General features: G+C 39.9%; 1 protein-coding gene across 8 annotated transcripts in view; it reads right to left on the reverse strand.

Annotated features, from left to right (window-relative positions):
* Positions 1-19,313, reverse strand: part of SGMS2 (sphingomyelin synthase 2) — a 93,045-nt gene extending 73,732 nt beyond the window's left edge. For 5 of the 8 annotated variants that reach the window (XM_031468124.2, XM_010999059.3, XM_010999060.3 and 2 more), the window contains exon 1: positions 7,888-8,145. The gene's annotated coding sequence lies outside the window, so the exon portion shown is untranslated. Of the gene's footprint in view, positions 1-7,887; positions 8,147-8,312; positions 8,523-19,270 lie in introns of those variants that run through there. The other 3 variants (XR_010380375.1, XM_064484316.1, XM_031468111.2) reach the window with 3 other exon arrangements.
* Positions 19,314-19,957: the final 644 nt, after the last annotated feature.

The following is a 19,957-nucleotide window of genomic DNA, read 5'->3' on the forward strand; positions in this document are numbered from 1 at the left end:
GACTGAGCACTCAGAAGCTTTTGGAAAGAAATGTTTGACACCATATTGAAAATTAATATCTTTTGATGGCAACACTGAAATATGACCTAGCTGTAGACCTCCACATGGTAAATCATATGGAGTTGATACTATGTTTGGACAGGTGTGATGCTCCCTCTGCTAAAACTGCATGTGCAAGGACACAAACGAGGCCCAAACTGTGAGATACATGCTAGATCAACAGTGCAATGGTTAAACTCTGCAGCCAAATTGTCTGCTTTCAAAACCTAATTCTGCCTCATGCTAGCTCTGTGACCTTAGGCAAGTGACTTAACTTCTCTGTGTCTCACATAAGGATTCTTAAAATGGGGATAATAATATCTGCCTCAGAGTGTCCTTAAAGAAGGACAAAGGAGTAAGAGTTCTAAGTGCTCAAAACAAACCCTGGCACATAGTGAGCACTTTATTTGGTAAATAAAATTTTAAATGTTCCTGCTTGCTGCTTACAACTTGCCAATCACACTACATACCCAGGGAGTATACTTCTCAACACTAACTAATCCATCACAGAGGATATGATTATCATACATATATATACACACAAAAAGTTAACAAAAACATATATCATACATATCATACATACACACAAAAAAGTTAACAAAAACAATGCCCTTTGTTGCTACTAAAGTTTGGTAGAAACTACTGGGGTAGTAATAACCGGATAGCTAAATAACTTACAGATCAAATGCAAATCACAGAAAACAGTAGCAGTTGTATTAAATAAACCGTCTCAGGGCCTCCTAAAGAAAGACGCACAGCATACTGCCCGGGGAGGACAGTAGGGTCTGTGATTCTTAATGGCCCCGGCATTTTCTGGGACAGTGGTGTTCATGGTACAATACTCCTCAGAAGGCTGAGCTCTGTGAGGGACAGCAGCGGTTGTGCCCCACTAACACCACCAGCATCTGCTGAGAGGGCTGGCATATTGTGACTGCAGCTTTGAAAGCTTTTCAGCATTCACAGCTGATGTTATATACTGCTTACAAAAGCTGTTGAACTCAATGGCAGTGGGCAGTCAATTTCAATAATTTTATCTTAACCCTGAAGGAAAGGAGGAGGGCGGGGTGAGGGATGGGCCCCAGACCTTACTGATACAGGAAAGATGTACAAATGGCTATTCCATTACAAGAGAAATACACTCCTTTCATGACAATTAATAAGAAACAATTTGGTGTTTGAGATAGTAAGAATGAACCTTTTGTTTTAAAAGTTAGAGGTACATCTTACATGCAAAAAATGATAGCTGAGCCCCCCCAAAATTAACTATGAACCAAGCATTATCCTCGTTGGTTCATACACATAAAGTCATATAATTTATAGTAGTCTTAGGAAGTAAATACTATTTTATTCCCATTTTACAGCCAGGAAATGGAGTTTAATCTGACAAAGTTGCTCAAGGTCACCTAGTGGTGAGCGGTGGTATTGCGACCTGAGTGCGCGTTGCCTTCATCTCTCACCTCTCTGGCAGCACAGACCACAGAAACATTCCAGGAGATGGGTTAGTAGACACGCAGTCCCATGTCAAAATATATACCCCCCCAAACCTGCCACACCTCCAAAGCTAGTGGAGAGATTTAGAAAGCCTTGGGGGATACTAGGCAGTGTGTGGGCATTACTAGAATCAGCTGGACCTGGCTTCAAATCCCTGCTCCACTTCCTACCAGCTCTGCAGCCTTGAGTACATTAACCTTTCTAAATTGTTTCCCTAACTCCACAAGCGGAGATAACACAATTTCTACTTTGCAGGCCTGTCTGGAGATGAAGAGAGCATTTGATTTAATCTTCTCTAGAGCTTATCTCAGTATCTACTGTTATCTAACCATCACCATTTTACAGCACTATCTCCAGCTTCTGTGTGTGGGGAAGCTTGGATAACCAACCTGTTTGGCCTCTCTCTGTTTCAAAGCTTAGCTTCATTTTCAGCTACTGCTGCCAACCTTTTCCCGAGAGGCCTCTACTTCTCGCTGGAGGCAGGCTGCTATCTAAAGGTATCCCTCCACGGCACCCCAACCAGGTAAGTGATCCGTGATCCCAACCACTCATGCTTTCTATAAGCCTCTTCCCTACCCCTAAATGAAAACTCACTCTTTCAAACCTCTGTAGGTGTCAGATCAGACTACCTACTTAAAGTTCTCCCAAGTAAGGAAACGTCTCCTTAACCCATCTCAGTGGGAGGTGTGTTACGAGGTGACTTCCCAGGATGACTCTTGTCAGCAGAGCAGGTTAGAGAGGCCCCCGATGTGTGTTTTCACCCCTCCCAGGCCAGACCTTCCAGGATCACATGTGACCGCAGTTTCAACAGCAGGAGCCAGTTCTCAGCAGGCCGTGGGATTCGGTACAATTCGCCAAAGCACACAGAACCTGCCTTTGGCACATGTGCATCTTTCTTTCTACAGTTGTTTTCCCACCTCCAGGGCTATTGCCCCCTTCAGTCACTGCCATTTGTGGAAAAGCTTTTCAAAAGCTTAATTCTTGAGGGGAGGATGTAGCTCAGTGGTAGAGTGCACGCTTAGCATGCAGGAGGTCCTGGGTTCAATCCCCAGTACCACTGTTAAATAAATAAACCGAATTACCTCCTCCTAAAATTAATTAATTAATTAAATTAAATTAAATATAGACCTGAATAGATATTTTTTGCCCAGAGAAGGCATACAAATGGCCAATAGGTACATGAAAAGTTGCTCAGCATCATTAATCAGCAGGGAAATGCAAATCAAAACCCACAATGAGCTATCATCTCACACCTGATAAGATGTCTGCTATCAAAAAGACAAGAAAGGGGAGGATAGAGTTCAGTGGCAGAAGGTTTAGCATGTCCAAGGTCCTGGGTTCAATCCCCAGTACCTCTGTTAATAAACAAACAAATAAATAAACCAAATTACCTATCCCCCCAAAAAAAGACGAGCCATAACAAATGTTGCCAAGGATGTGGAGAGAGGGACCCCTGTGCGCTGTTGGTAGGAATGTAAATTGGTATAGTCACTGTGGAGGACACTATGGAGGTTCCTCAAAAAATTTTTTTAGAAAACAACAGAACTATCATATTATCTAGCAATTCCACTTCTGGGTATCTATCCAAAGGAAATGAAATCACTATCTCAAAAAGGTATCTGCATCCCCATGTTCATGGTAGCATTATTCACAATGGCTAGCCAAGACATGGAAACAACCTGTGTCCACTGATGAATAGATTTTTTTTAAGTTTAATTCTTATCTTATATTTTGCATTTCTAATCATCTTAATTGAAAAGAGGTGATTAAATTCCAGAGGCAAATAAATTCTCCTCCCTCAATTTTCCATAAACATGATGCCTCCAGGTCCAGTTTCAGTTGGATAGGAGTGGGCCTTTATGCAGATACTCATTGAGCACTTTTCCTGGTGAAGGCAAGTCCTGACAGGTAAACTTAGAGTTAACGATGCCCTGAGGTAGGTATTTCAGTTCCTTCTCAATTTTGCCTGAGGCTGGCCCTGACGTTCCTTAGTTGGGGCACTTCTCCTTCCACAGTCAGACTTACCGCTCTAGGTGAACCTCAGCACAGGCTCTGCCAGGCAGAGAAGTGACACTCACCTGAAGGGCTCTTCCAGAGCTTTTTTCCTATTTGACTTTTAGTAGCTGGCTGTCTTTTCTGACACTTTGGCTTCAACATTATTATCTTTCATCTCCTCCCCCTACCCTTTAATAATTTTAATATGTGGCTTTACTTACTCTTTTTAAATACTACTATGTTGAGAGAAAAGATGTAAATATAAAATGCTCAATCCAGTTAATGCTTTAAAAAAAAAAAAAGTAAGAATGTACCCAAGTTTGGTTTGAAAGTTTTAATTGACGCTATCAAACTAAAGACACAAAATTGTAAGATAGAATTTTAAATTTTAAGCAAATCGTCAAATTAGGGTTTGGCAGTGTGGAAAAGCAATTAGCAAATAAATGGTTATCCTATTTATACTTTAATTATATTAGCTGTTTCTTTACATTCTGCTTTGAATTACAAGTCATTGTTAGGAATAAATAAATTGAACTGATCTGGATTTCTGTCTGAAGAGGCTGGATTGACCACTCATATTCCAGTATCTTTTACCAAAACTGTAAGGATAAAGTAGCTAGCAATGGAAATGTAAATTTAAGCCCCAAGTAAAATTAAAATTTTGACTTAGAGTAGCAAAGAGGGTAAGATATTACAGTAAAATTTGAGAAATATTTAAATGAAGAAATGCTTTATACCTATAATGAAAGGTAGCTAATGGAAATATCTTGTACTTTTATTAAATCAACCCAAAAATGTCTTAGCAATGATACACTTTTCAAGAGATCAACAACAAAGGTGTAAGATTTTTTAAAAGGTGACCTATTTAAAAGTGATGGAGCTCATTCTAAACCTAGCGATAAATCTGCTAAACGTGATTATCTACGAAATGTAACCTGTCTATCTTTCTGGGTACTAAGGAGGCAAACTGTAGAAGCAGAATTTCTTTTCTGTCTGGCAAAATTAGCACTGCTCCCTTCTACAGTATTTCCTCACAAAAGTTTAGCCTTATGGCTAATAATAATAAAAACACAAACAGTTCTTTAAGAAAGCCTCTGTGTTCCGTTTTTATCAGATAAATCCCTTGTGTAATGAGCTACTGACCTATTGTGCAGCTCCACAGAGAATGTTGATCCTATTGCTCAGATCTTACGAGAAACACTAAAGGAACACAGAAATTAAAACCAATTTTAAAGAGAAAGGAGAAAGTTTTCTAATTCTGAATATGGTAAAAACAAAAAAAAGGCAGCTAAATTAAAAATTAAATTCACTTTTTAAAATGCAAAATGACTAAAATAATCATGAATGTGCACACAGGGCTAGAAGGATACTTAACTGCAGTTGCTTAAAACAGTGAAAACTGGAAACTAAATATCCAACAACAGGGGCTTGGTTAAGTCAGGATACAGCCATACAACAGAAAATTATAAAAGCTGCTATACAAGTATATTTTAATGATATAGAGATGTCCATATGTGGGTGAAAAAAAGTAAGTTAGAAGGTAGTAATGCAGAAAATGAACCCAGTTTTGTGGAGAATAACTTTCTAGTTGTGTAACTTTAGGAAAGTTACTTAATTTCTCTAAAGCAGTTTTCTCCTCCATAACAGTACCTACCTACCTCACAGGACTGGAGTGGGGAGAACAGGAAAGTCTTGTGTACGAAGGAACTGGCACATTGCCTGGCCCACAGTAAGCACAATACATGTTAGCTCTTGGTGTTGTGTGTTCCCAGCGGTGAGAAAGAGTTTGAGGATCTGGGTGGTTGCAGATTTGTTTACGTTGTACTTTTAAACTTCTATAAGCAACATACTACTTATAACAGGAGGAAAAATAAATAAATTGGAACACTATTTGCACAGTGACTATTCTCTTAAAAAACTACAATGGTGCTTCACTCACAGTAAATAAATCGTGGTTGAACTAATTTTACCCTTCAGACTTCTTTTAAACGAGCTTGCTCTGGTACATTTAAAATTATTTAATTAAAGGGCTAAATTTGTCTATAATATTTTTACTGCATAAAGCAAGGCATACTAGCATTGTTCAGCCTCATAAGAATTTATGAGCCCGAGTTCAATGCCCATTAGAAAGCCAGGAGATCTCGAATTATCAGTGGGAGGCAGTCTATCATAGCCTAAACACGTCTAGTTTCCTCCCAGCTCCCCAGCCATCTCCTTTTGACCCTTCTTCCTCTCCATAATCAAAACCTAGAAGCTCTTTTTACTGGACTGTAAGCCTCAAGTGCAGATACGGTGCCTCCTTCCTCTTAGTATTGCTAATACCTAGCTTAGTGACTGGAATACAGTAGCTGCTCACTAAACAACTGAATTGAATAAATATCTGATAGTAATAGTTCAGGATAGAGGCTTCAAGTTCCCCATAAGAGAATTAGATAAAGGTAAATAGGCTACTCTAGTCTGAAACTGTCTAGAATTCTTGGTAATTACTCCAAAACAAACAACATCTCACTTCAAAGTATCACTTCTTTAAAAAGGAAAAGTTCTCATTTGTATTCAGTTGCCTATTTTAATAGATGTGAGACTATTTCTGTTTTTTCCCTGTGTATATTTAAAGTCCCACAAGAATTCCAGAGAGTTTAAATTGCTCAAAGTAACACAGCTAGTAAGTTACCACCCAGATAGCCTCACGTCTTCTGGATTCTGATGGCCAAGATCTCTCTGCATCACACACTTTGGGAAAAACAAACATTCCTTGTGACCTTTGACCCTAAAAGTTTTTGCAGCTATAAGAACAAATGTTTTCAATAACCCTGAGCAAATGCTCCCTATCCTTCCAAATATTCCCTAGAAGCTTGTATGAGATTCTGAGAAAACAGAAATTGAGGACAGGAAGCAGCACCCCACGGGTGTCCAAGTGTTTCCCTCCAGGTTCCTAAGTCAACCAGCCTTACTTAAAAATGAAAGTACAGAAACCAAATTAAATATTAACTCAAAAAAACACTTCAACCAGAAGACTGTTGTGAAGTAAGACCAGAAGCAAACCAAGGAAAGAGCTATAATTTTGTACTGCTTATTTTTTAAAAAGGAAAAAAAAAGTTAAGGGTAAAGTTAGAGAGTTCACACATCCAATCTTCCTCCAAATTCCAGGTTTGTCACTTTTAGCCACTGCTCTCTGTTCAAGCAGTGAATGGCAGTTTCCGGTATGTGGTGTGGGAAACAATAATCGTTCAGGTATCCACACAGAAGTGTTTAATTTCCTGAAGACATCACTTCTCACTCTGAGGAACTTGTCAAAAGGATTTCATATACTAAACCTCAGCCCACCAGGTTTATAAGTAAGAAATTTTGTGTAAATTAATTGGTGATTACCTAAGTCAGCTGGAACACAGTGTTTATATATATGTATATATAATACATATGTATATATATTACAATTTACAATTTGTGTATGTATACAGTTACAATTTGTTGAGGTCTGCTTTGTGCCAGACATTATGATAGGTCTTTTGCACTTTAATCCTCATTATTATCCGCTGAAGTAGTTATAGTCCCATTTTACTGGTTCAGAGTGTTTAGAATGACTGAGAACCCACCGTTCATAGATGAAACTTGGAATGAAATCAAGAGTTTGAAAAGTTAAGTTTAAATTCAAAATCCACGCCCACCTAGGACACTAAACAATTGAACCTCTTCAAAAATTTAACATGCATGTCGAAACGATTTTAAGGTCATATTAGAGCAAGCAAGGTGAAACAGAAGAATGACAAAGACTGGTATTAAAAAAAATTACAGGAGACAAACAAAACATTTGAGTTGTTTCAAGATGTAGTCGCGGGCTATTAACGATTATCCAAATCTCAGAAAGGTAGACAGGTCCACTGCTACCTATTTGCGCTGAAAAACCAAGCCTCCCTCTCCTTAAGTGGAGTAGCTCTGGCATGCCAAACGCTGAAAGGTTTCAGTGTAGGCAGCCCAGAACTGGGCTATCACTGTTCACACATCATCAGTAAGTGCCTCTCAAAGAAGCTAAAAGACAGTCCCTCCTCCACCTCCTGAACTTCAGCCCTGACCTCCTCCAGAGTGGCTCTGGCAATCTATGGTTCCATCTGTGTCCTTTCAACGCCAGGACCGAGTTACCCGAAATGGTTGCAAATGAATGAGATGACTGCTCGGAGCAAGGACACGAAACCACAAATCCATCCTCAATCAGGCAAAATCAAGGAAGGATGCCCCGAGGCCGGGCGCTTGGGGGCCGAATTGGAGCCACGTCTGCGTACGCGGTCCACCTTCCCCTCCCCGCGCTGCGCCCGCAGCGCCGCTTTCCAGCCCATCCTCCTCCCCAGCCCCTCGGGCACTCCTTACCAGCTCTCAGCTGGTGCTCCAGACCTTCCCAGCTGAAGGCACTAGCTCCCGGGCCCGGGATCTGCCAGGGGACGGAGCCCGCTGCCGCAGCCACCACGGCCGAAGCCGCTGGAAAGTTTGCTGGGGGTCTCGTCTTCTCGCGCCTCGGCCCCACCAGGGAAGCAGCTCTCCCGGTCGCTCCCGCGGCTGCCGCCCCCGAGGCCGCTCTCGGCGGCGCTGCAGCACCGGCCGGGCTCGGGCGGCCGAGAACGGCTCCGAGCGCGCCGAGGGCGGGGTCTCCCCGCCCCGCTCAGCCCGCGGCGCGGCGCTCGGTGTTTACCGCGGCCCCGCGGCCCGCTCTCCCCGCCCGCCGCCCTGCGCGCTCCTGACATCATTCATTCTCTCACACCCTTGCCCGCCCACTCCATTTCCAAACAGTGACTCACCCACCGGCCCGGTGGCGACGGCGGCCGCTCCCGCTGCTGTGGCTCTCCAGGCGCAGAGCGGAGCTCGAAAAACCGGTGCGACTTCTTAAGAAGAAAACCCCAGCCAACGCTTCCCTCTCGCAGCCGTTAAAGGTGCTGGGAAGGAGGGGCTTGGCAGGCAGGGCCGATCGGCTCAGGGTGGAAAGGCTGGAGCGGACCTCCCGAGTGGTGACAGAGATCAATCTGGGAAAGTTCTTTGCGTGCCACTCCCTGCAACTTTCAAGGGTGGGGCCCGGAAGGGATCCCCCACCCCCGCACCCCGCCTTATTCGGGAACTGCTTCCTGACGTAGGTGTGAGTGGGCTTGGGACAGTTATTCACAGGTTATTGCCCCGTCCTAGGTCGAAGAGGTGAGTTCCCAAACCTCACAGGGTTGCCTGGCCGGGTTAGTCATGAATCCGCACGATGGTAACTCTAGGCGTGAGCTGGAAGGGTGCTCCAACTTAATGAGGCTAATAATACTTTCCCTTCGGTGACTAACCACCATGTCATTTGTCCTGTTAATTGATTTGCTTCTCATTAAGGATAAAAAACAGTCACCAAAATAAACAGTGAAAGAGTAGTTCTTTGCTCAACGGAACACTGCTTTTCCGCAGCTTTTGAAACACAAGGCTGCCGTGTGTGGTTTCTTTGATGAGCTCAGCACTTACGTTTTTTTAGAAAGGGTGTTGCCCTCTTTAAAATGGTCAAGGCTCTATATTTCATGGAGTTGCTATTCATACACCTGCTGGGCAGTATTCAAAGTAAATGATGGCACCCTCAGATTCTAACTAGAATGAATCGGAGGGAATTTGGCCACATCTTCATTGAAATTAATTGACAAATATATTTTATGTTAATTTCTACTTTAAGACCGGGTAATTATGTCTAGAATTTGCACTGGCTTATCCATATAAGCAACAAAAATAATCCAGAGTCATCTCTGGGTGCCCAGCGCAGAAATCATGGAGGTAAACAATCCTCTGTTTATGGTAATTAAACATGTCGGTAACGATAAAAACGGGACAGTCCGGAGACTGTAAGATGTTGTCACTACAGAAGTTTTCCCCAAATGAAAATGGTCCTGAAAGTAACCAAAGGTTTAACAGCATTCAATTTCAAGCTACAGAAAGGTAAGAACCCAAAAGAGAACACCAACAATCGAAATTTATTTTCCTTGGGTTTGTTTTACGTTTGCAATAGGAGTTCATTTTCAGTTTTACAAAGCCCAGGCATTTTGCCCAGAAGGCAATAGCAAATGGACTGGTTTGCTAGGATGCCGTCAAAGCAAATGGAAATTCAAACCAACAGTTTTTATAGACAACAACAGATCTAATCAGAGGCTAGGGGGTCCTGTCCATTGGTGACATGTAAGTACGAGATTCAACTGTGTATCCACAGGCAAGTTTGAGTAAATATCACACCTACTCCCTACTTTATAACCCAGATGTTGAGATATTATGAAGGTATGTTTAAATAAGATTTTCTACCGATCTTAAAAACTGATATTGTGGTCTTTGGGGCCCATGGACATGGATGAAGTCAAAAAGCTCAAAAGAAGGCCTGCCATCCTGTTTGCCTTGTTCCTGATGTAAATCCTGCAGCTCCGTTGGAGGAAGATCACCGGCTGTATAGGAGGCTGTTTAATGTTTGAATTTGCAGTTACTATCGTGTCTCAGTTTAAATATTGTGAAATGAATGATTAAATGATTTTTTATTAAACCGCTTAAATATTCTCCAGTAAAAAAACCATGAAGTTTTCCCACTCTAGTCACTGCCAATATGAGAAGCAAATTATTTGTCTTAATTTCCATGTTTGAAAAACATCTATTGACTTGTCCATTTCACAGAGAGAGATGATTTCTTCTTCTCTTTTTTTTTTTAACTGAATCTTTTTGTTCTTACAACATATCAAAGTTTACTAAGTCCCTGATTAGTCACCTACCAAAAATAATAATGCTGAATGGTCTAAGGGAGGGAAAGGGCTGACATGTGTGTTTCTGTCGTTTTTTTTTTTTTTTTTTCCTAACTTAGTACATACTGTAAATCGAGTTTTACAGATATTTCTTTGGTATTATAAATCATACTGATTAAGTTAGGAAAACATATATCTGTAGTACTTATCTGCTCTATAATAACTTGTACTCTGGAAGTACCTAAGTCATTGACTGAACCAACAAATTTTTTTTGAGTTACCACTTTGTGCCCACATTGTTTATCTCAGAATCACCATGTGCATCTTCTAAACATATGTCTCCTATTTCAGCAATGGGGAATTTTGCTTAAAAAAATTGCATAAGGATGTCTATTGTAGTGCTATTTATAATTTTCCCAGGATCCAGTGCCTGGCATGTAATTATTCAGTGAGTGAAATAAAAGAATGAACAAGTCTTAAAGAACAAATTAAAAGTGAAGTAACTCCATGTTGAGATACTATACAGGCAATAAAAAAAAATTAGTTCCATAGACTTGAACTTAGAAAACTGTCCTTATAAAGTGAAAAATGTAAGATGGGAAATACAGTCACACACACATAGACACATGACATTTTTATGATTCAAACACACCTCCTCCCCCAAAATCCAGAACCAAATTCTTGCAATGAGATATAGTCAGCTCTCTGTATCTGCAGATTCTGCACCCCTGGATTCAACTAACTGCAGATAGAAAGTATTAAGAAAAAGATTCCAGAAAGTTCCAAAAAGCAAATACTGAATTCACAGCACCAGCAATTATTTACATAGCAATTACAGTGCATTAAATATCATAAGTAATCTAGAGATGATTTAAAGTCTATGGGAGGGTGGGCATAGGGTATATACAAATACTTCTCCATTTTATATAAGGGATTTGAACATCCATGGATTTCCCTATCTCCCAGAATCATGGAACCAATTCCAGGCAACTGTATAGAAGGGAAGAATGTGAGGGGGAAACTGGTATTTCTGGACTATTTTTCAATGAGCCTGTATTACTTTTGAAATTAAAAACAACAACACAGGCAGTATTAGAACTCAGATGAATCCATGGCATAACAGAGTTTACTGTCTAGCTGGAAAGATAGTAACACCCAGAACAACTAGAGATTAAGGCTTCTTATCCTCTGGATTTGGGGTTTCAGATACTCACCCTGTGCCAGGCCCATCCAAAGTGCAAACATCTACCACTTACCATGTACATACTGTATGCCAGGGACTATACCAATTGTTTCATATCTCTATTATCTCATTTAATCCTTTCAGCAACAGTCTGAGGTAGACTCCTAATGCCCTCCTCTACATATGAGGTAACCAAAGGCAAGAGAGATTGTCGTCTTCCAGAGATCACATTCAAATAAGTGACATCATAGGGGCTTAAAACCAGGGTCTTCTGGCACCAAAGTTCATGCTTTGGGCCACAATTCCTTAAATTGCATCTACACTGATACAACTCTTTTGATATAACAACACTCTACTTTGGTTTTTAAAACATGTTTTACACTTTATCAAAAAATATAAAGTAATACTACTATATAGAGAGCAATTGGAAAATGAAGAAAAAAATATAACCACTGTTTAACATTTTGATGTCTGGTCTCCTTCCCTTAGATTTCTGTTGTTTAAGATCATTTCAACAACGTCAGGCAAATGATTCTTATTCTAATTTTTAAAAATTTATCATAATATCAGATGCTCTTTCCTCAAAATTATCATTTTAGAGGCTGCATGGTGTGCCCCCCCCCCCCCCAATGTGCTTGTGCATGTATGTGTGTGCATTGAACTTAGTCTCTCTGAAATCTGGGAGCCTAGTTCTTGATTGGGGAGTAATTTAGTTTAATATTTTCACATTCTCTGTTAATGAAGACCATTGGGCTATCTTTTTTTAGTTAGTACTACTATACTATATGTACAAATATTCTATATTAGATGAAAGTGTTTTGGGTATTCAGAAAAGTAAATGAAATGTACTATTTGCCACATTTTGCTAACATTACTGGCCATGTTATTTCTGGATAGAGGAAAATGGAGAGGGTGCAGGGAGAGTAATAAGCAGTTCTGCAGCAGTCCAGGTGTGAAATGGCAGTGATCTGCATTAGGAGAGTTGTGATGGGAACGTAGGAATTAGAGCAGATTTGAAGTATAATGGACAGAACCTGCAGATCAATTGGATATGGGGATGGGGCCAAAGATGACTCTTGCTTTTTTTGTTTACTTGAGCACTTCGGTGGATGGTAGTGCCCTTTACCAAGACAGGGAATGCCAAGATAAGAACATGTTTATGAAAGATGATCATGAATTTTATTTAAACATACTGACTTTGAGATATGAGATATATAACTGGAGATGTCAAGTGGGCAGCTGACAATAGTAGCCAGGGACTCAGAAAAGAGCCAAGGAACTGGATATATACATTTGAGAATAGTCAACATATAGATAAGAAAGCCTTAGGAGAGCTTGGCCAAGATGGTAGAGTAGGAAGACTCTGAGCTTACCTCCTCTCACAGGCACACCAAAATTACAGATATTTAGAGAGCAACTATTGATGAGAAAGACCAGATTCTACCAGAAAAGATCTCCTGTAACTAGAGATATAAAGAAGAAACCACAAAGAGATGGGTAGGAGGGGTGGAGTCACGATTTAGACAAGACCCGTACACCCAGGTGGGTGACACACCAGCCCCGGGATCTCTTAGACCCTGACCCCCACCCAGAAGTGAGCAGACACTGTAGCCTACCTTGTCAGGACCTAGCCAACACACCAGTTCTGGGAATCCCCCGGTACTGGCCATGCCCACCAGCTCCGGGACACCTTGGGATACCAGTAGCCCCAGAATCTAGCCCCACCCACCAGCAGAATGACACCAGCTTTGGTCCCCCCAGGGCTCTGCAGCTAGAGACACCAGGACCTGGCTCCACACACCAGTGAGCCAGCACTAGTCCTGGGACCCTCCTGAGTCCTGGGCCCACCCATCAGCAGGCTAACACCAGCTCAGAGATACTTGGACTCCTCAACCAACCTGGGCTCCAACCCCATCCACCACAGGCCAGCACCAGCTTTGGAAACCCCAGAACCTGCAGTAAGTTGTGTCAAGAACTGGTCTCATCCACCAGCAGGCCAATACTATTTCTGGGAAGGCCAGCCCCACAACTACCTACCACAGAACCTGGCTCTGCTCACTGTGTGCAGCACTAGTCCTGGGACAGCCCAGGTTTCTGCAGCCAGCTGCCTCATGACCTGGCTCTGTCAACTAGTGGCTATCAGCCTCCACACAAGTCAAGGCCAGCAACCAACCAGACTGGGGAGCCAGCCACGCCCATGAAACCACTCATAGTAATCAGCTCATCACAACAGAAGAACTATGCAGTGTAACTTAGGGAATACCCCTAGAGCATGTAGCTCTGGTAACCAGAGGGGAGTGCACTATGAGGATGCATAGAATATCTCCTACAAACAGCCACTACTCCAATGTCTGGAAATGTAACCAACCTACCAGATACATAGAAATAAAACAGTAACTTGGACAAATGAGGTGACAGAGGACAATGTTTCAAGATAAAACCCCAGAAGAAGAACTAAGTGAAATGGAGATAGGCAACCTACCTGATAAAGAGTTCAAGGTAATGACTGTAAAGATGATCAAAGAATTCAGGAGAAAAATGGGTGAACAGAGTGAAAAATTAGAAGCTTTTTAACAAAGAGTTAGAAAATAAAAAGAAGAACCAGAGATGGAGAATACAATAACTGAAAAGAAAAATGCACTGGAAGGAATCAACAGTAAGTTAAAGAAGAAGAACTGGAGATGAAGAATGCAATAACTGAAATGAAAAATATACTACATGGAATCAGCAGTTGATTAAATGATACAGAGGAATGGATTAGTGTGCTGGAAAACAGAGTTGTGGAAATCACTGTTACTGAACAGAAAAAAAGGAAAAAGAATAAAAGGAAATAAGGACAGTTTAAGAGACTTCTGGGACATCAAGCATACTAACACTTGTATTATAGGGGTCCTAGAAAGAGGAGAGAGAGAAAGACGCTGAGAACATATTCGAAGACATAATGGCTGAAAACTTCCCTAACCTGAGATAGGAAACAGAAATCCAGATTTAGGAAGCACAGGGAGTCCAAAACAGGATCAATCCAAGGAGGAACATACAAAGATAATTTGTAATTAAGATGGCAAAAATTAAAGATAAAGAGAGACTGTTAAAAGCAGCAAGGGAAAATTAGTAAGTTACATACACAGGAACTCCTATCAGGCTATCAGCTGACTTTACAGCAGAAATGCTTCAGGCCAGAAAGAGGAGAACAATATATTTAAAGTGATGAAAGGGAAAAACCTACAGCCAAGAATAATCCACTGAGTAAGACTTTCATTTAGATTTGATGGAAAGATCAAACGTTTTGTAGATAAGCAAAAGCTAAGAGTTCAGCACCACCAAACTAGCTTTATAAGAAATATTAAAGGGACTTCTCTAAGTGAAAAAGAAAAGGCCACAACTAGAAATATGAAAATTACAAATACAAAAAGCTCATTGTAAAGGCAAATATATGGTCAAGGTAGTAAATCAACCACGTACAAAGCTAGCAGGAAGATTAAAAGACAAAAGTGTAAAATTGTTTATATCTGCAATAAGTAGTTCAGGGATACAAAAAACAAAAGGATGTAAAATATGATGTCAATAACAGTAATCATGCTAGGAAGAGAGTAAAAATGCAGGGTTGTTAAAATGCACTTGAAATTAAGAGATCAGCAACTTAAAATTATCATGTATATATAGATTGCTATATATAAACCTCACGGTGACCATGAACCAAAACCAAATGTAGAGACATAAAAAGTAAAGAGAAAGGAATTCAAACATAACACTAAAGAAAGCCATCAAATCATAAATGAAGAGAGCAAGAGAATAGGAAAGAGAAGAAGTACAAAAACAACCAGAAAACAATTAACTAAATTGCATTAACTAAGTACAACCTATCAATAATCACTTTAAATGTAAATAGACTTGATGCTCTAGTCAAAAGACATAGGGTGGCTGAATGGATTAAAAAAAAACATAAGACCCATTTACATGTTGCCTACAAGAGGCTCACTTTAGATCTAAAGATGCACACAGACAGAAAATGAGGGGATGGGAAAAGATATTCCATGCAAATGGAAATCAAAAGGAAGCCAGGGGAACCATACTTATTTCAGACAAAATAGACTTTTAAACGATACTTATTTCAGACAAAATAAACTTTTAAACAAAGACTATAACAAGAGACAAAGACATTACATAATGATCAAGGGATGAATCCAAGAGGAGAACACAATAATTGTAAATATATATAATTAAACACAGGAGCACCTGAATACATAAAGCAAATATTAACAGGAATAAAGGGAGAAATGGACGGCAACACAATAATAGGAAGGGAAGTTAACACCCCACTTACATCAACAGATAGATTATCCAGACAGAAAATCAATAAGGAAACATTGGTCTTACATGACACATTAAACCAAATAGATATGATATAATATAAATAAATATAAACTTATTTGATAAGACCAGCATCACCCTGATAGCAGACAAAGATACAAAAAAAAAAAAAATAGAAAATTACAGGCCAATATCACTAATGTATATAGATGTAAAAATCCCCAAGAAAATACAAGCAAACTTACTCCAACAATTCATTAAAAGGATCATACACTAGGATCAACTGGGATTTATCCCAGGGATGCAAGCGTTTTTCAAGATCTGCAAATCAATCAGTGCAATACACCACATTAACAAACTGAAGAATAAAAATCATATAATCATCTTAATAGATGTAGAAAAAGCTTTTGACAAAATTCTACAACCACTTATGATAAAAACTCTACACAAAGTGGGTATAAAGGGAACATACCTCAACATAATAAAGGCCACATATGATAAGCCAATAGACAACATCATACTCAATGGTGAAATGTTGAAAGCATTTCCTCTAAAATCAGGAACAAGACAAGAATGACAACTCTTGCTATTTTAATCAACATAGTATTGGAAGTCCTAGTCACAGCAATCAGATAAGAAAAAATACATAAAAGAAATCCAAATTGGAAAGGAAGAAGTAAAACTGTCACTGTTTGCAGATGACATGATACTATACATAGAAAATCCTCAAGAAACTACTAGCCATCAAAAAACCACTAGAGCTCATCAATGAATTCAGTAAAGCTGCAGGACACAAAATTAATATACAGAAATCTGTTGCATTTCTAACATTAACAGCAAACTATCAGAAAGAAAAATTAAGGAAACAATCCCATATACCATCGCATCAAAAAGAATAAAATGCCTAGGAATAAACCTACCTAAGGATGTAAAAGACCTGTACTAGGAAAACTATGAGACTGATGAAAGAAACTGAAGATAACACAAACAGATGGAAAGATATACTGTGTTCTTGGATTGGAAGAATTAATTTTGTTAAAATGACAATATTCCGAAGGCAATCTGCAGATTCAATGCAACCCCTATCAAAATGCCAATGGCATTTTTCAGAAGTCTAGAATAAATTATCTTAAAATTTGTATGGAAATACAAAAAACCCCGAATATCCAAAACAATCTTGAGAAAGAAAAACAGCTGGAGGAATTACACGTCCTGACTTCAGACCATACTACAAACTACACTAATCAGAGCAGTATGGTAGTGGTACAAAAATAGACATATAGACTAATGAAGCAGAATAGAGAGCACAGAAAGAAACCCACACACTTACGGTCAATTAATCTAAGACAAAGGCGGGAAAATATATAATGGAGGAAGGAATTTCTTCAAAAAGTGACACTGGGAAAACTGGACAGCTGCATGTAAAAGAATGAAATTAGAATATTTTCTCACAGCATATATAAAAATAAACTCAAAATGGATTAAAGACCTAAATGTAAGACCAGGAACCACAAAATGCCTAGAGGAAAACATAGGCAGAACATTCTTTTTCATAAATGGTAGCAATAGTTTTTTTTGATCTGTCACCTAAAGGAAATGAAACAAAAGCAAAAGTAAACAAATGGGACCTACTTAACATTAAAGCTTTTGCACAGCAAAGGAAACAATTGACAAAACCAAAGGACAACTTACTGAATGGGAGAAAATATTTGAAAATATTTTGGGGGGTTAATATCCAAATTATCTAAGCAGCTCATAGTACTTAATATCAAAAAAACAAACAACCCAATTAAAAAATGGGCAGAAGACCTGAACAGACATTTTTCCGAAGAAGATATACATATGCTCAACAGGCACATGAAACAATTCTCAAAATCACTAATCATTTGAGAAATGCAAATTGAAACCACAGTGAAATATCACCTCAGAATGGCTATGGTCAGAAAGATCATACATAACAAACGTTCGTGAGGATGTGGAGAAAAAGGACACTGTTGGTAGGAATGTAAATTGGCGCAGCCACTGTGGAAAATAGTATGAAGGATTCCTAAAAAACTAAAAATGGAACTACTATATGATCCAGCAATTTCACTCCTGGGCATATATCTGAAGAAAATGAAAACATTAATTTTAAATGATACATGCACCTCAGTGTTCATAGAAGACTCATTTACAATAGCCAAGATAATGGAAACAACTTAAGTGTCCATCAACAGACAAAGGGATAAAGAAGATATGATGTACATATACAATGTGATACCACTCAGCTATAAAAAGGAATGAACTTTAGCCATTTACAACATGGCTGGCCATGGAGAGTATTATGCTTAGTAAAACAAGATGGACAGAGAGAGACAAATACTATGTTATCACTTATATGTAGAATCTAAAAATAAAGCAAACTAATGAATATAACAAAACGGAAACAGTGTCAGAGATACAGAGAACAAACTAGTGGTTACCAGTGGGGAGAAGGGAGGGAGAGGGACAAGATAGGAATAGGGGATTAAAAGACACAAACTACTGTGTATAAAATAAATAAGCAACAAGGGTATATTATACAGCACAGGGAATATACAGCACAGCCAATATTTTATAATAACTATATATGGGGTATAATCTATAAAAATAGTGAATCAGTATGTTGTACACCTGAGACTAATACAATATTATAAATCAATTATACCTCAATTTAAAAAAGCAAGCCATAGTTAAAAATGAGATGGCCTGGAAAGAGAGTACAGAGTGAAAAGAAGAGACGTCCAAGAGAGAGCCCTATATTATAGGTTTGATGAGAAGAACACTGCAGATGATGCTGCAAATACATAACTAGAGCAATAGGAAGAACACCAGGAGAGTGTAGTATCCAGGAAAACAAGGAAAGACTTTTTGAGAAAGGTGGAATGGCTATCCATACCAAATACTCCTGAGAGAGCAGGTCAAATAAAGATGTAAAAATCCACTGGACTTGGTAACATAGAGGTCTTTGTTAGCCTTAATGGGAGGGAGTCTGGTTATGCTCTGATGCGAAGGAATCCTGGTTGACTGGGAGGGAGGAGCAGCTGGGTTCCTAGAGGGCTGATCTATAAGGGGTGCTAAAGTGTTACCAGAATAAATTTGTAAAATACAATTCAGGGTTGGTGGGAAGTAAGGACTGACTAGTAAGTACAGGGCTTCTTTTGGGGATGATGAAAATGTTCTACAACTGGCTGAATGGTAGTGGGAAGGAATCAGTAGAAGGGATGAGGAGAGAGACAATGGGGAGGATGATCAACAGAGATAGCTCAGGAGACATCAAGGGGAGATGGCAGAATACAGGTGGAAGGAATGGCCGGAGAGATGAGAAAGAACAGGTAATTGGATACAACAAGAGGGAAAAAGGAAAAAAGAGAAGCATGGGAGTGATGCAGTTATGTGTGTGGACTGCTGGTAGAATGCTGAAATCACTCCTTTCAATGCTTCCGTTTTTCTGTGTGTTAGGAGGGGTGTATTAGTTTTCCACTGTTGCTGCAACAAATGATCACAAACTTACTGCTCACAGTTCTGCGGGTCTGCTGGTTTCTCATCTCCAGGTTTCAGGAGGCTGAAACCAGGGTGCAGCTAGCTGGGCTCTTATCGGCAGGCTCGGACATGCTTCCAAACTCCTTCAGGTTCTTAGCAGAATCTAGTTCTTTCCAGTTGCAGAACCAAGGTTTCTATTTCCCCGCCAGCTGTCAGCAGCAGAGGCATCTGTTCCAGAGCCAGCAACGCCATGTTGAATCCTTCTCACAATCAGGAGCTTTCTGACTTCTTCGACTGCCACATCTGTTTGCCTCAGCTGGAGAGAGTTCTCTGTTTTTAAAGACTCATGTGATTAAATTGAGCCCCCCTGGATCATTCAGGATACTCTATTGTAAAGCCCATCCATAGTCTTAATTACATTTGCAAATTCCCTTTTGCCACGTAATGTAACATACTCACAGTTTCCAGGGATTAGGGCATGGACATCTTTGGGGGGGGCTCCATTCTGCTGACCACAAAGTGACATCATCAACTGAGAACAGGAAGTGGAAGAGGTTTTAGAAAGAATAGAAAGTTTGAAGTAGCCGCCTGGAGAGTAAGAACATGAACCAACTAGAGAAACCCTGTAAATGTGACAGATGGCACTGAAGACTGAATTGAAGTTGGGACCATAGTGATACCAAAAGTGACTTTCTCTGGCAGCACTCAGCCTCCTGGG

This window comes from Camelus dromedarius, chromosome 1 (genome assembly GCF_036321535.1).
Source record: "Camelus dromedarius isolate mCamDro1 chromosome 1, mCamDro1.pat, whole genome shotgun sequence".
NCBI classification, from domain to species: Eukaryota; Metazoa; Chordata; class Mammalia; order Artiodactyla; family Camelidae; genus Camelus; species Camelus dromedarius.